Source organism: Schistocerca nitens, chromosome 3 (genome assembly GCF_023898315.1).
Source record: "Schistocerca nitens isolate TAMUIC-IGC-003100 chromosome 3, iqSchNite1.1, whole genome shotgun sequence".
NCBI lineage: Eukaryota > Metazoa > Arthropoda > Insecta > Orthoptera > Acrididae > Schistocerca > Schistocerca nitens.
The window spans coordinates 775,426,854-775,440,185 of NC_064616.1; the positions used below are offsets into that span (position 1 = coordinate 775,426,854).

At 40.1% G+C, this 13,332-nt stretch overlaps 1 long non-coding RNA gene across 1 annotated transcript; it reads right to left on the bottom strand.

The window, feature by feature from the left end:
• Positions 1-10,848: 10,848 nt before the first annotated feature.
• On the bottom strand, positions 10,849-11,479 carry LOC126248222 (uncharacterized). The gene is made up of 3 exons (XR_007545430.1): positions 11,421-11,479; positions 11,155-11,266; positions 10,849-10,995 (listed from the first exon to the last, which is right to left on the bottom strand). It is a non-coding gene; the product is annotated as an uncharacterized LOC126248222 (long non-coding RNA).
• Between the last annotated feature and the right edge of the window lie 1,853 nt (positions 11,480-13,332).

A 13,332-nucleotide genomic window follows, 5' to 3' on the forward strand; every position in this document is an offset into this window, starting at 1 on the left:
TTGTCTGTATTTATCAGTTAATTGACCATCTGCCTTAAGCAAAATTAAGCGTTTCTCAAACCCTTTTTATGAGACGTAAGAGAAATTACTCATCAATTTTCCACTATTTATCCATATATGTCAGGCTACTGACTTCATTTCTTCTGTTTCTACCTATTTTCATTTATACATATATTTCGACGCTTTTTTCTCCCTTTTCTCTTCGTCAGCCTACTGACCTCACTTTTTACTTATACATTTGGTGTGATCCTCACACCACTTCCTAATCTCGTTTAATTAATATTAAAACGCTTCAGCTTGCCTCTAGGGACGCCACATTCTTACCCTTTCTTACCTTCAGACAACCTTATTCCCAATTGAAAATTATTACTTTATGCAGAGTGTACTGGATCAGATTTGAGGAATTTCCTGCTTCAACAACTTATCTTAAAGCAAACTGTCTCCATTTTCGCAAATACGCTTCTCGGGTTTGCCGCCGGATCGTATTGTGTAAATCGCACAATATTTCTTCGATGCAACTGCTCGACATCATCAGGTGGTGGTAGCTGCTGCTGTCACTGCTGCAAGGCGCGACTGGTGATAATCGCGCGGCGGCGACGGAATTTATCATGACGGGAGCAGGCAAAACGCGTGCGCGGGAAGACGCAAGAGATCCGATTTACACAATGCGATCCGGCGGCAAACGCGAGAAGTGTATTTGCAACAGATCCGTCGGGAAAGCATGAAAAGCCACATCTGGTACCTCTACGGTGAGGAGATGGCCAACGACGTACGTGAGTTTGAAAAGTTACGTAATAAGAGAGGTAAGCATGAAAAGTCACATCTGTCTCTATTTTTGTAGTTACTGAGCCTTTTTAAGGATCTTATTTGTTATTTGTTTATTTTAGTCATCCTTTTTCTGTTATTGATGCACAAAAGTTACCAACTGATATTTTAACCTTTAGAATTTACTCCTGCAACCTACCAGTAACATTCTTTTGTAAGTCATTATTTGGGGATAGTCGTTTTCGGTAATCATTCTTATTCACTAGGAAGACCTTAAAAAGTAAGTTTCATCCAGCTGGGACGCACAGTACGCCAGACCGCGTATACGCCCAAGAGAGGGGGACTCCCTACAGTATTTAGTTACTGTTATTTTTAAACTTCTTCACATCTACAATATTTCGCAGACCTAGCTCTTTCTTACTCTTCGGGTATTCCAAGCGGTATGCATTCGCACGAGGCCTACTTATTACCCCGCATGGTCCTTGATAGACATGCATAAACTTCTTTGTGTCCGCTGAAATGTTCTTAGATTTTTCTTTAGTCTTGACCAATACTAGTTCACCAATGTTAAAATTAGTGGGGGAAGCTTTTGCGTCAGACTTAATCCTCTCCTGATACTTTGTTAAAAAATCTGCACCTATTAATATATCAACACTTAACCCAGCACAATTAAACAAGGATGATCTAGTATTACGTCACGTCACCTATACCAATGGGTAGCAAAACTTCGGGCTGTACCGATCTAAAAACTTTTCCAGTAGCACCTATTATTTTCAAACCGTTTACTTTCATAACAGTTAATTCACTCTTGTTAGGAATATAATAAAAAAATGCTTGGGACAAAACACTTGCCTCACTGCCACTGTCAAGAAGACAACGTACTATTACTCCTGAGATGTTAGTTTTTATAATTGTGAAAAGTGACTCTACCTCCTCTACCACAACTTTAGCCTCCAGATTGCCATCATTGTCGAAGATGCAAGCTTTTACCTCATCTTCGTCCATATCAGACTCAAACCAGTTAATTTCTTCCTCCCTATTATCTATAGCGTTTTCTTGCTCTTCTTTGACCCATTTTTCCATAGTATCCAAAATGCTGTCAACCATATTATGAGAGTGGTTTAGCACATTACTGGTAGTATATGTTCCTATTTCATCATCCCTGTTTTCTGTTTGCGTGTGTTGGCTGACCGTGGTCTGTGTTTTTGTTACAGGTTGTGCTACTGTTACTGCCTTGTGAGCGCCAGTTTCCTCATAGACGGAATTTAGTTTCCCACACGCGGCCTGTTATGTTCATTTGATACAGCATCAGATAGGGTAGCATTTGGCTCTCCGTCTCGTCTCAACAGTACAGTATTTACATCTCTGCTTTCGTCATAATAAATGTTGTGAAAACGTGGTGACTGTCTACTCCCTATTCCTCTACCACAGCCTTGATTAAGATAATTAGACCTTGTATTCCGAACCTCCACACTAGCTCTAGGTGCTGAAATGAATCTTTTCTGCCAGTACCAAGGAAGCTTACCTTCTTGACCCATAATAATCATTTCCGGTTTCATCTTTTCTGTCAGATGTTACAGCCATGAAACCCACATTCTAGAGAACTCTTTTACTGACTCCCGTCCTGGAGTAAACGGTTTACCACTCCAAAACTCTCTGAGGACATGGTTTGTTTGTTGTGTGACCAGTACTCGTTAAGAAATGATTTAAATTCAGAAAGATTTTTGCATCTTATCATTACGTCAGCTGATCACCGAAAAGCATCTCCTGACAAATTACTCCCTATAAAAGAAATTTTCTCTCGCTCAGACCATGCATCAGGCAAAACATCCTCAAAATGGGTGAACTTGTTTGTCTTGATTAAAACGTAAAAATTGATGACATCAGATGAAAGCGGCGTCAACTGAAGTCACATGCTGTACAATAGTATTACTAGCACTACCAGATGTTACTCTATTTTCCATGTTAGTAATACTAGCACTTAGTTCTTCTTCTTGTATTTCTACTGCTTCTGTTCTGTCAGAACATCTTTTGTTCACATACTCACATAATTTCTCACAATTAGATTTTACTATCTTAATATCTTTTTGACAAGCATTTACTTTACTACACTCATGCCCATATATTAAGGACAATTGCAGAATGTGGTGCACTACACTACACAAAACTGGCGCTAATAGCATAGGCACATAGGGAACACACGCGACACAGATCAGTAAGTCCACGGAATTGGTGATAAGTTAATAAAACCTTCCCGAAACACATGTGCTACAAAACGCCACTGTTTCCTGTGCATGTACCCCAACATCAGTATAGGATATTGACCATGCACACGTACACAGGCCGCACAACGGGTTGGCATAATCTGGACCAGGTGATCGAGCAGCAGCTGGGGTATAGCCTCCCATTCTTACACCAGTGCCTGTCAGAGCTCCTGAAGTGCCCTAGGCGTTTGAAGACGTGCAGTGATAGGTCGACCGAGAGCATCCCAGGCGTGCTCGATGGGGTTTAGGTCTGGAGAATAGGCAGGCCACTCCATTCACCTGATATCTTCTGTTTCAAGGTACTCCTCAACGATGGCAGCTCGGTGGGGCCGTGCGTTATCATCCATCAGGAGGAAGGTGGGACACACTGCACCCCTGAAAAGGCGGACATATTGGTGCAAAATTACTTCCCAATGCACCTGACCTGTTACAGTACCCGTGTAAAAGACATGCAGGGGTGTACGTGCACCAATCGTAATCCCACCCCACACCATCAAACCACGACCTCCATACAGGTCCCTTTCAAGGACACTAAGGGGTTGGTATCTGGTTCCTGGTTCACGCCAGATGAAAAACCGGCAAGAATCACTCTTCAGACTATACCTGGACTCGTCCGTGAACATAACCTGGGACCACTGTTCCAATGACAATGTACTGTGTTCTTGACACGAGGCTTTACGGGCTTTCCTGCGACCAGGGACCACTGGAATGCACCCTGCTGGTCTCTGGGCGAATAAACCATGTCTGCTCAGTCGTCTGTAGGAATGCCGGACATTTGCCACGCCAGACATTTGCCACGCCGGACATTTGCCACACTTGCCCCTTCGCCAGGTAGTTTGAGTAGCGATCCCTCAGGTAAGGGACGCCCTTCCCCGTACTACCTCTGTCCGCTTTCAAACCGCCGTCTCCACATTTTACTCGATACAACCAGTACGTAAGGGACCTTCTTCTTCGACATCTTGGCCAAATATAGAGCTTCTTTTCCGAAATCGAAATATTTATAACTTTTGGGAAACGAAAGCAATACCGACGATTATGTCAGTATCTAATTAGTTCTGCCAAGTATAAATATAGATTCTTCTGTCTGTACAGTAGCTTCCTTTCACGCTTACTGATTGCGACAGAAACAGTCCATCTGCATGGGAGCAACAAGAAAGGAACGATGTAACGAGAATGCGAATGTACGCTAATCATTTCTTTTTGACCACTGCATTTGTGCCTACTTTAATTACTAAAACTGCATATACAAAAGACAATATGGAAAGAATAAATGAGTATGTGAATGTTTGAAAAGAAGAACGACATACCCCATATTAAGGGGCTCCGGAAAGGCTCAAAATCATGAAAAGTTTAATTTTTACTTTTTTGCGTTTTCTGAATCTGCAGATATATAATTTATTCAATTCCGAAGACTACAACTATTTTTAATTTTTTTTGAAATGTGTTCTACATGGGCGTGACCCACTGTGGCGCTGTTAAACTGCTGTCAAATGGTGTTATTATTATCGTCCGTGTTCATCAGGTACATTTTAGTGATGTGAGATAAAGTATGTGTCGTGGCTAACCTGTGATGGTTCAATATATATCGCTGGTGTGATTGTCGATTGTTTCATGTTTATTTACTCTGTCGTTATCTCGAAAATATTCGTAATTAATTCTGTTTCTTGAGTCTCTGTTTTGTTGAAGTATAATAATGAGTAAAAGTAAAGTTATTAGAAATCCTCTGAAGGCTTTTAAGAAAAGGAGAAATGTTGGAAAGCCAAAGGTATTTAGAAATATGGGAATGAAGATAGGTTCTAACATGGTACGAGCGATGCTTGCTTTAGACAAGGAACGCCTTCGGGCTGCAGACAGGGCTGTAAAGAGTCTAGAAATACAAGCAAGAGTAAACAGGAGGAGGAACAAGAGGAAGCTGGAGGAGGAGTTTGCAGAGGATGAAGATAATCCATCCTATGGACCTGGAATGCACTAAAAAGTTAATCCAATCTTTGTCGCTCGATTCCCAAAACCTTTATTTTCTCATACTAATTACATGTTTTCTAAGGATCTTCCAAACATATTTGTTTCAAACTTTCAGTAAATGTTACACAGTACCTTCTGCATAATTTAACACAGCCTTTTTCCAAAAAACTGTATATTTTTGAATATATAAATAAAAAATTGCAAAAAATGTTGTGAATTTTCATTACAATTGAAAAAAATCATCTTTAATAACTGAACTAAAATTTTGTAAAATCCCTGTGTTAAGTTGTAGCCCATATTCCAATAAATAATCTGTAAAAAGTTCAACTTCCTACCTCAAATACTTTGTGAGGAAAGATGTAATTTATAAGCGTTATTATAACATTGCAAGTATAGGGCGTTCCGGAGCCCCTTAATGTACTCTCTAAAAACATTAGTTAATAAAGTGTAGCGGGGCAATGTTCAAAACATAACTGAAAACACGTTCACTAAATAGAGATAAGAACATCTATGATTGAGATGTCATGTAAAGTCGACTTACAATTTTAAAATGTTAGAAAAAAGGAACTGAAGTAATACAGAATGCTATGCTTGTAACGTACGTTGTTGTTCTACATTGTTTAGTTCTGGTATTTACAGGGTCACAGAGAAAGCATCTTAGGTTCTGGAGGGAAAAGCCGTAATTGTAATTACCTGCACTACAACAGAAACAAGAAGGACAACTTACGGAAAAATAATGTAAGCTCACAATCGACTTTAAAGCAGATAGTTCCTGTGACTTAGTATGGGCAGAGGTTATATTCGACAACCGGAATAAATTAATAACTGGCTCCTTTTACCGACCCCCTGTCTCAGATGAAACAGTTGCTGAACAGTTCAAAGAAAACTTGACTCTGATCACAAATAGGTACCCTACTCATACAATTATAGTTAGCAGTGACTTGAATCTACCTTCCGTATGTTGACAAAAATACATTTTGATACCCTATTGTAAATAGAAGACAACTTCCGTAATTGTTGTAAATGCCTTTTTAAATTTATTTTTAACAATTAGCTGACGAGGTCATTCAGATTGTAAATGGTTACGTAAACACACTTGACCTCTTAGCCATAAATAATCCAGAGCATCACGACGGATACAGGGATTAGTGAACACGCAGTCGTAGCGAGGCTCAATTCCGTAACAAATAAATTAAAGAAACTAAACGCGAAATATATCTATTTATAAAAGCAGCTAAAAATTCGGGTGACGTCTTTCTAAAAGATAGTCTCCAATCCTTCCAAACTATGTAAATGAAGACCATATGTGGCTTAAGTTCAAAGAAATAGTATCAACAGCACTCGAGATATACCAAATAAATTAATAAGAGACGGAACTGATTCCGCATGGTACACAAAACACGACAGTAAGCTGTTGCAGGAGCACCGCAAAAGGCACGTATAATTTAGACGAACGCAAAATCTCCAAGATTGGTGAAGTTTTACTGAGGCTCGAAATTTGGTGCGGATTTCAATGCGAGATACATTTAATAGTTTCCACAACGAAACTCGCTCTAGAAATGTGGCGGAAAATCCAAAGAGATACTGCTCCCACGTTAAGTAAACCAGCGGAAAGGCTTAGTAAGTACCTTTACTGCACGACAGCGACGGTAATGTTACTGATGACAGTGCCGCTAAAGTGGAGTTAGTAAATGCATTTTCTGAAGTTCCTTCACCAAAGAAGACGAAGTAAATATTCCAGAATTCGAAATGAGAACAGCTGCAAACATAATTTAGAAGTAGATATCCCTGGTGTTGCAAAGCAACTGAAATTACACTGTCAGTGACAGAGGAAATGATCAAATATCTTTTCAAAAAGTCTCTAATGTATAAGGAAAGTATGTCTAATACATTTGTTTCTGACGTTCTTTAGTAACAATTAATTTCCAATAGTAAGCTCCTTGCTTTTACTGACCTGTTTAAAGATAATCAACAATTTAGTAACAAATTTTAATTTTTAGAGGACTATATCTAAATGTACTTAAGTAGATTTACATCTACTATAAATGTTTGCAGCTAAACTTAAATAAAAAATATTTGAGGTGCCAAAATTGTCAACCTTAGGATCAGATCAGTTTTGGGATGTCAATTTTAGGTGCAATTCAAAGGTTCAGTTCCCATTTTCTTTTTACAAAAACGTATACTATCAGTTTAACAAACCATGATATTTTAGGTGATAGTTGCGATTCTGAAGCTTCAGAAAATTATTTTAGAACTCACAATTATTTAATAGTATGGCCATAATATTGGAAGGCAGAAAAAAGTTATCATAACGTGACAACAATAGGGATACTTTTGTGAAACACTTTTTAATTTTTACATTAAAGGCTGATTCGCATCACACTTTACACAGGCTTTGGACCGTGAAAATGATAAATGACCATCTACCATTCTGGCGTGTGTAAAATCAGCGTAAACACGCTGAACTAATGTTCAGTCTATTTACAATTACAACTTAATATTAGCTCCGATAATGCTGCTTCAATGTTTTAATAATTTTATCTCAGTAATCTGCGAGGACTCAGTGGTCTTCATAGTTCTTAATACATTATTTTTAACGTATTTTAGTCCAGTTTCTGAATATGGGCAATGGCTTTCAAGCAAGGCCTAATGTTGCCAGTCTCTTCATAATTCTTTACGATTCTCTCTATCCTGTCGTCCAGCTTCGAGTACTTCTTCTTCCTCATCTTACCTTCAAGATTCATTTCCAGTTTCATTTACATGCAGTTTGTGAGCTCTGCTTCCTTTTTCAAGCACTCCACCAAATAGTTGATTATAGGGTGAGGTTCTCCAATAATACTATTTATTTTGTTGTGTCACCCTTCAACAGCATTCGTCTTTCGATGCCTTTTTCCGTAACAGTCCCACATTTCTATTGCGATATCGCCATTCTCTAGCCAGTTATCCATAAAGTAGTAAAAAAATTGAGAGAACCTTCCGTTATCCGGAGCTTCTGCATGAATCTCAATCCATTCATTGCTTACGTCCTCCGGTTTTACAACTGCCAGCGCTGCACACATGCTGACGTTAAGTCTTAAATCCTCGTTCTAGCGGTACTCCTCAGTTAGACCGAGAACTCGAATTATTCTCCATAAACTCTTCTTCATATGGAAATGGAATCCATTTATTTCAGTTGTGGGAAAAACGTGACGAATGGCCAATATCGCAGCTGCCTCAAAGTCCACCTTTACTTGTTTAGGACGCCACTCAGAGACTGCCTGTTATCAGACGAAACAGACAAACATATGTGTCTTTCTTCTTATTAGGAGCAGTGCAAATACAGTAGGAAGAATTTTTGTTTCTTTAATCGGGCCTCCTAAGTCTACGTGTAAGGTGTAGATTTGTGGAAACCGCTTGCTGCATCTCTTAAATGTTCCATCCATAAAAAAATGGGAATATGCTTTTAAACTTTTTTTCCTTTGCGTCCACTAAAAATCATTATTCTCACCTGTAATCTATCGTCTTCCGGAAGAAAACTACTGCCGTCTCCCATTTTTAATATATCTTCGTGAAGATCAATTTCATAGGAGTTCTTAGGCTCTTGTTGGTTCCCCCACTCTTAACTCCATCGACGACGCATGGTTCTCTTCATAGATTCCGAATTAGGCATCACTGTAATAAAGTCATAAACTTTATTATGTAGATTTCCCATTTCATCCGCGTATATATCCGATAACTGTGTAGTTTCTTCTCGAGACCTTCTCTTCGCTCTTTCGACTTGCTTTCTCACATTCAGAGCCGCATCGTGAGGTGGCCCACAGAGATGTTCTAATACGTTCAACACTTCTCCGTTCCTCGAAAGCAGCTTTCCCTTGCAATGATCCACTTTTCGGCGTAAGCACATCCATGTAACAACACCTTCTTTAGATTCCCTCTGTTGAAGATACGCGAAACCTTTGTAATGAGCAGGAGGTCTGCCCTTGTTCGTTGTAATAACTTCCATACTGATGGTCACGTTAGGAACTTCGAAAGCAAACTGGGCGGGCGGGTGAGGAGGAGGAGGAGGAAGAGGAGGGGGGGGAGAGGGAGACAAGGGACCCGACCCTTCGAAGCAGGTAAAATCGTGGTAAATGTCCGGCGTGTCATATGTCCGGCGTGGCAACGGTCCGGACACCGTCTGTAGACTGTGTGTCTGGAGACAACTGTTCCTGTGGCTGCGGTAAGGTCCCTAACAAGTATTGGTGGGCAGGAAATCGCGTATCTGTTAGAAATCACAGTGACTGAGAAGTCACAGATATCACAGTAGCAACTTTACAGAATCTAACTGCGATTTCAGTCACAGTTAGCAGTCGCAAGTAGTATTTCACATTCAAAGACGTGAGCCATCTATTGGTCGAATTTAGCACTGCTTTCTGCGATTTCAGTGACAAGTCGCAACTAAGAGTAGCAAGTAGCATCTAAAAAGCGCGGTTAACAGTGGCATCTGTTGGCCAAAGTTCGTACTACGTCCATCTCTGCGATACGGTATCGAGTCTAACTGCGATTTCCGTGACAAGTCGCAACTAAGAGTCGCAAGTAGCAACTAGAAAGCGCGGTTAACAGTGCCATCTGTGGGTCATAGTTCGTACTACGCCCATCTCTGCGATACACTATTGAGTCCAACTGCGATTTCCGTGACAAGTCGCAACTAAGAGTCGCAAGTAGCAACTAAAAAGCGCAGTTAGCACTGCCATCTGTTGAGCAAAGTTCATACTACGCTATTCGCTACCGAGTCAAACTGCGATTTCTGTGACAAATCGCAACTAAGAGTCGCAAGTAGCAACTAAAAAGCGCAGTTAACATACTTTTCCTAGTGCCATCTGTTGACCGACGTACGTACTTCGTAATGAGAGCCTTGTGGCTCACGAGATCGATGTGCTATGTGTGCATATGAAGGGCTTATTTCAATAGTGGTACAAGTCCATTTTTGTTCATTTTGAGATACAGAGTCGTAAAGTTAAATGAGCGCTGAAAAATCTGCAGTTGAGATACCAGAAATATTCAAGCATATGGCTTCTTGCTAGAGATGAACCTTTATTTATGTTTGCTTGGATCATTAATTTCAGAAGCATTATAGACAGAAAAGTGGAGGTAATGGACTTGTACCTCTATTGAAATAAGCCTTTCATATTGTATGACGACATGCACATTCAGCATCAGTTATGGTTGGTCAAATACTGCTGTGACTCTGAATGTATTATATTAATAAGAAGCAACATTGCCTTTTTCTCCTGAAAATATCAAGTAACGTAACAAATGTGTTTGATTCTGCTTCCAATATGACAGTTTTGGTTAATACTCCACATGCCTACAGGACTTTGCAATGTTAACACAGCAGAACTCAGACATCTGTATAAGTGTAGTGAAATGAAAACAGTCATATGAATGCCTCACTTTTGTTCCGACACAGTTCAAGACTCGGGAGAAAAGTTTTACACCTGGTGTTCTACATGGCAACTTCACACACAAGAACTTTTTGCCGACACTACTACCACCTACGTAAGTAAGCTTTTCCTGTGTTACTTTCAAGTAATGCACTTAAGCTATTCCTGATTTAACTGGAAGATCTGTACTTCCCACTTTCACATCAAAAGGCTCAAATGCATATTGTAGACTTCGGGATATGTTACAGGTCAGTGTCACACCAAGATTGTGGAGAAAGGGGGGGAGGGGGGGCTGCATGTCACTCTCCAACAAGTGTTTACCAATAAGTAAGTGGCGGAAAATTACGGGTATTGGACGGCTTAACATGTGGAAAATAAGATTTTTATTATTCACTCATTGTATTTAACATTTACTACGCCTTTAAAATCGCACAACAACTTCAATAAAACACAGTTTAATCATTCACACACTTATTTCACAATTATTTCACTTTTAAACTGCAAATCCTCTAAGAGCTGTCTTGAATCTTCACGAATCTCTCTCAACAGCCTTGATGTGGATAGATACGTACAGCAACCAGTAATCAGAGTCAGAACTGCGTCTGCAAAAACACAAGGATTATTAAACAATTTTTGCTGTCACTAATTACTAGCACTATAATTGACAGAGTAGATTGCTAATATTTGCTATAATGAATGTCACATTTGCAAGAACGATCTCACTGAAGTAATTAAGTCCGTCAAAACGCTTAGAAACTAACCTCTCGTCTGACGAAAACGGTCTAAAGACGCAGTGGCAAATTTCTTCAGATCTGCTGACAATGATATTTTGAGTTATCACTTTACTGAGTGACTGAAATGTAGTTCAGGTACCTGTGAACATAACAATATGTTAGAATTCATTTTCTAAACATGAACTATTACGGTACTTTACGGCTACTTATATATTAATTACACTATTAATATTTTCACAGTTGTTTCTTTAATACAAAATTAAAGCCAACGGAAGAAAAAACGTAAAACATACTTGCCAATGACAGGTTTGTTGCGATGCAATTTTCTGTGTTGACAGATGTAACTTTTTCATATGGTGGTAAGTCGCAGAAACCGCAGGAGTCACAGAAATCGCAGAAGTAGCAGAAGTCACAGAAATCACAGAAGTAGCAGAAGTCACAAAAATCGCAGAAGTAGCAGAAATCGCAGAAGTCACAGAAGTAACAGAAGTCACAGAAGTAGCAGAAGTCGCAGAAATCGCGGAAGTAGGAGAAATCGCAGAAATAGCAGTGGCGGAGGGATACACGACCTATTTTCCTTAACTGCGACTCTTAACTGCGACAAATCGCGGTTAAGAATAACAGATACTGAAAAGTAGCATTCACTGATATCGGAAAATCGCAGTTTAGCCCATCACTACTAACAAGGCTACCTGCAGTACTCCACGGCCGTCTGCGGGCACTGATGGTGAGATATCGGTCTTTTTGTGGTGTTGTATACTGTGGACGTCCCGTACTGTAGCGCCTGGATACGTTTCCTGTCTGCTGGAATCGTTGCCATAATCTTGAAATCGCACTTTGTGGCGTACGGAGGGCCCATGCTATGACCTGCTGTGTGTGACCAGCCTCCAGTCGCCCTATTATTTTACCTCTCATAACGTCATCAATATGTGTTCTTTGAGCCATTCTCAACACACCGTCACCATTCGCACGTGTGAAAACGTCTGCCCACTTACTCGCTGCACCGCACTCTGACATGTATCAACACACTTCTGCGTATGTGGACTGCTGCCAGCGCCACCGTGTGACGACCGCTGGTCAAATGCACCGCATGGTCATACCCTGAGGTGACTTAAACCCGCAAACCGCCCACCAGAGCGTTGTTTCACCATGTATAAGCATTATCCTTAATTTATAAGCATGAGTGTAGTTACTTCTTCAAATCGATTACAGCAAAGTTTCGATTCGTTGCCTATGCTTTCTGACAACCTCCATTCCAGCAGTGCATCTGCGTCTTTGAAATCTTTGCGAACTTCGTCAATTTCGCTTTTGAAAGTACTACGCAGTTTATTTAACTGTTGCCCTACTTCAATTTGCAGATCGTGGCGATTAGCATCAATTTTATAATTGAAACTATTCAGTTTCGAGGTCATTTCATCCCTTAATGCTTTATTACTATCCTTTAACTCTTTACTACTTGATTCATTCTTACTGTTTAGTTCTTTATTACTATCCCTTAACTCTTTACTACTGGATATAGTTTTACCATTTAGTTTTTTATGATGCGATTCTAGTTTAGCAAACAGTAATTGCATCCAATTTGGAGCCTCTACATTGCCACTTGACATTTCCACTGATTTTAAAGGAGTTTCTCGCATTTCATGACCTGGCTGAGTTTCAGACATATTGAGCTCAGTTTCATGATCTGATAATGTTATTAATTCTATCTTCTCCTTCTTGACCTCTATTTCAATTACTTCATCATCAGAAAATGGTTTTAACTTTGTAGTATCATTGAAATTCAAATCAGATTCTACATTTGACAAATCACAATCCGCTTCTCGATTTATTGGTTCGACGTAACCATCCTCATTTAATTCAGTTTCTGATTCTGAGGATTCATTGTCAGAGACTGGTTCCGTCTTAACTTTCACATAGTTCTCCATTTTTAATAGCCTGTTAGCAGCAACTAACAAATACTTTAAACATTCTTGACTTAATTGCTTGACCTCGACGAATGGGGCCAGCGCGGTGTACCAGCAAACGTGATGCGACGCGTCGCGACGTTATGCCGGCAGAAGCAACAGCTGTGGCGGTAAGGATGGCGGCGGGTATCGCCTACTGCAGTAGCTCCAGGAGAGGGGCTGGGCATCGGTGAGCGCGCGTAGCAGCTTGCAGGTGTCTCGCAGGTCCACGCAGCTCCGTGACGACGCACCGTCTTCTTCT